The sequence below is a fragment of the Callionymus lyra genome, chromosome 16 (assembly GCF_982586985.1).
Source record: "Callionymus lyra chromosome 16, fCalLyr1.hap1.1, whole genome shotgun sequence".
Lineage (NCBI taxonomy): Eukaryota > Metazoa > Chordata > Actinopteri > Syngnathiformes > Callionymidae > Callionymus > Callionymus lyra.
The window spans coordinates 3,679,852-3,684,521 of NC_141833.1; positions in this window are offsets into that span (position 1 = coordinate 3,679,852).

A 4,670-nucleotide genomic window follows, 5' to 3' on the forward strand; every position below is an offset into this window, starting at 1 on the left:
ACTGGTTGATTCTCACTGAGTCAGAAGCAGACAACAGGGTTCACACTCACCATCTTAAACATTCTGAGATTCATTACGTTCAGAATCCAGACTGCTTTGATTCCACTTCCACAGTAAGTCTACCAAGAGGTGCTTATAAACATGTAGGAGAGATGGGCGTGTACCCTAGGCATGGCATTCAGGCCATTGATGAGAGCCCGAAAGGGAACATCAGAAGGCACTGTTGTGTCCCTCCAGGGGATTGTTTCATGGGCCATGACGTAGAATCCTACATAATCCAGGTTTTATGAATGGTGCGAAGCCCTCCAGCCACATACCCCGGATGTCTGCCCTTACTTAGATGAGTCTCAATAGAAGGAAGTGCAGATGGTATCGCCCACCCTATATGAGAAGGGAGTTGCAGATGAGACAGGGCATCAAGGATTAACCAATAGCAACGCTCGGTAAAAGGGCTTCCTTCATAGAACCTGCGTTACGTTGCAGGGTTTTGTCTAATGTAAATATTTTAATTGAAGGAGTTTTGTGCAATCCGACATATACCAATGAGAACAGAGGTCCAAGATCAACTTAAGAGACACTTAAATTAACAAACAAGTTGCCCACACACATTTGTTTCCTGGCCTTCAGGTTACCTTGACCCAGAGACAACCCCAGGGTTAAATATAGATGATCAAAGATAAAGATGATCCGTGTCATGATGTTTTTGCTTTTTATTTAAATTGTTAGTTGTATTTGTAGAGAGCTTTGTGACCCTGGTCTGGAAAAGTGCTCTTCAAATATAAACAATCATGTGAAGAATTTTGCAGCTGAGCCATTTTTATTGGCATCATTTGGCAACCTGATAAGATCACAGCTACATTTAAGCTGTGACGTAACCAAATGGGCAGAAAATGATGCGTAAGAGAACTGGAGGTGTGTTGTTGTTCTTAGAGTGTGGCACTTAAGGGTTGGAATTATTTAAGAGTAATCTTTTCCTTTTTAGAGTTATTGACAAAAAGTATACTCATTGTAATGTAGGGACTGGAGCTCAGTTGTTGTCGATTTCATCTTTGGCCATAAATACACATTTAAAGCAGCTCTGGGTAGTTTTGGGTACCTTGGTTTGACACATCAAATTAAAACTAGTTGAATGTCTAATATGCCGTAACTTGAGGTGTTTTGTGTGATTTTTATTTTCACTGTAAAAATTCTTGGGGATGGTGTTAACCTGCTACATGTTATCATGCTACATATCGCGCTGGTTTCGCTGTAAACTAGAGACTTAATCACCTTTTCTTACTGGTTTAATCGGAATTGTTGTCTAATGTTGATGTTAACAGTTAACATGCATTTAATCAAACATATCTTATTAAGTTAAAAAAACAAACAAAGTACGCTAAAGTACAAAAATCTTTACTAGATGTTTATATAGAATAGAATAGAATAGAAAAGCTTTATTCATCCCCAGAGGGGAAACACACTTTCACAACAGCGCAGTTTAAACAAAAATAAAGTGCAAGGAAAAATAAATAATAAAAGAGATAATACAAAATAAAATAAAACGATCTTAAGAATATACAATTATTTACAAAATTAGAAATTTAACACTATTAACAAAATAAAATAGAATAAAAATAAAATAAAATAGAAATAAAAACGGAGAATAAAATAAAAAACTCACGAGAAGAAAAACACACTACGGATTAGCATCAGGATATTTAAAGTAGAGAGTTAAATATCCTGACACCAGTTGGGATGAAGGACCTTCTTTAACGCTCCGTCCTGCACTGGGGGTGCCTGAGCCTACCACTGAAGGAGCTGGCCAGCTCCTCCACGGTCAGGTGCAGTGGGTGAAGAGCGTTGTCCCTGATGGAGGATAGTCTGGAGAGTGTCCTCCTCTCTCCCACCTCCTCCACCGAGTCCAGCGAGCGGCCCAGGACAGAGCCGGCCCTCGTGACCAGCCTGTTCAGTCTCTTCCTGTCCCGGTCCGTGCTGCCTGCTCCCCAGCAGACCACAGCGTAGTGGATAGCAGAGGCTACCACGGAGTCATAAAAGGTCCTTAAAAGTGGTCTGCACACTCGAAGGACCTCAGTCTCCCCAGGAGGTGGAGGCGACTTCGGCCCTTCTTATACACGGCGTTGATGTGTGTGGACCAGTTCAGTGAACACCCAGGTATTTGAAGCTGTCCACTAGCTCAATGTCCGAGCCCTGGATGCTCACCGGTTGATGTGGTGGGGACTTTTTCCTGAAGTCAATCACCATCTCCCTTGTCTTACCGGTGTTTAAGCAAAGGTAGTTGCTCTCACACCAGTCAACAAAGTCCTTGATGACTGACCTGTACTCCAGCTCGCCCCCCCCAGACACGCAGCCCACAATGGCCGAGTCGTCAGAAAACTTCTGGAGGTGACAGCTGCTGGAGTCATAGGTAAAGTCCGCCGTGTAGAGGGAAAGAAGGAAAAGTGACAGCACTGTCCCTTGAGGCACCCCGGTGCTGCAGATGGTCACCTCAGACCTGCAGTCCTGCAGCCTCACATACTGCGGCCTGTTGGTGAGGTAGTCCATCGTCCATGCTGCCAGCTGTGTCCCAACTCCTGCGTCCTCCATCTTCTTCCTTAGCAGCGCCGCACAAATTGAGGTTCTAGTCTGCTGACCGCTTCATTTTCTGAATATGATTGTGCTCATAAACCAAATGACTTTCCACTTATCAAACTCTGAGATAACATCAAATGAACTGCTCCGTGTAAGATGATCTATGGTCAGTTTATTGTCCAAGAATAGAACAACAACAAGTGATTCAGACACAGGAATTCACTTCTTTTGAGTCTCAGATGATCTTCGTTGGTTCTACAAGACCTTTCTATTGTGTGTCAATCTACCGTCCGCCTGGTCCTGCGGCGGTGTTCTTGAAAGACTTTAGTGACTTCTTATCTTCCATTATTCAGATGGAATCTGTTCTTATTCTTGGAGACTTTAATCTTCATGTTGATGACGTCACATCTTGTTCTGCTAAAGAACTTTTAACTTTAACTGAAGCCTTTAATTTTGAGCAACATGTTTCTGAACCCACTCATCAAAAAGACCACATTTTAGACTTAGTTTTTACTCTTGGCCTGAACATTTCTAATGTATCTGTACATGATGTCCATCTGAGTGATCATTCTCTTGTCTTGTTCAACCTGGACTTCATCCCTGAACCTAAGCCTTTGAAAGTTAGGTCTCAGAGGCGTGTCATCTCAGCCGATACTGCAGACAGTTTTTCTGCTATGTTTGACCGTCTTTCCTTTGATGACTGTCCAGATGTGGACAGTTTGATTCACTGTTACACTGATCATTGTGTTGAAATAATGGATCAAGTGGCACCTGTTAAATCGAACTTGAAAATTCAGAAAAAACGGTGCCCTTGGACAAATGAAGATCTCCTGAGTCTGAAGAGACTTTGTCGAAAGACTGAGCGCCTCTGGAAGTCTACTAAACTTGAGGTGCACAGACTTCACCTCAGGGATCTGTTGACTTCTTACAATGAGATGGTAGAAACTGCTAGATCTGATTACATCAGAAAACTGGTAGCAGCAAATAGGAAAAACCCCAAAGTTTTGTTTGACACGATTAATTCTCTCGTGTCTCCTGCTCCTCAAATCACGCCGGTCTTCTGTGAAGCTGACAGCAATGCATTGTTGAGATTTTTCATTGACAAAATTAAATTGATCAAAGAGAAAATCTCTCCCCCTTTGTTGGGAACCCCTACTGTCTCTGAGCCCATCTCCTCCTCTTGGTCATCCTTCACTGCTGTATCATTGGGTGATATTTCAGCACTAGTGAACAAGATGAAACCCTCCTCTTGCTCAGATGACGTCCTTCCTTGTAGGCTTTTTATCAAAGTATTTGATGTAATTGGCCCCCGGGTTACCAATATGGTGAACCTCTCCCTTTCCACAGGGGTTTTTCCCAATGCATTTAAACATGCCATTGTGGAGCCTCTGCTCAAAAAACCAGGCTTAGACCCAACTGACCTCAGTAATTTCAGGCCTATTTCTAAGCTCCCTTTCTTGTCCAAGATCTTGGAGAAGGTGGTGTCCGAGCAGCTGTCTTTGTTCCTGGATCAGAGCGACATCCATGAGAAGTTTCAGTCTGGCTTCCGTAAACATCACTCTACGGAGACAGCTTTATTGAAAGTGTCCAGTGACATCATGATGTCGGCTGACTCTGGTAAAATCACTGTTCTGGTTCTCTTGGATCTGTCGTCAGCCTTTGACACAGTTGATCACCAGATCCTGCTGAGAAGACTAAGGGATGAAGTGGGACTGTCTGGGTCTGTGTTAGAATGGTTCTCATCTTACCTTTCTGGGCGCAGTTTTAGTGTATCTGCCAATCAAATGAGGTCTGAATCGGCAGATCTGTTGTGTGGAGTCCCTCAAGGTTCTGTTCTGGGTCCTTTATTGTTTTTGCTGTACTTGATTCCCCTTGGTAAAATCATTCAGAGATTTCCAGATGTTTCTTATCACATTTTTGCTGATGACATCCAGCTCTACTGCTCTTTTGACCCAACTGAGCCCCAAAGGCTGAACAGCTTAGTCAATTGTTTGCTAGAAATCAAACAATGGCTGAGTGAAAACACTTTACAGCTTAATGTGGACAAAACTGAAACTCTGGTGATTGCTCCTGATGATAAGATTCCAGGGTTGAGTCAGTAC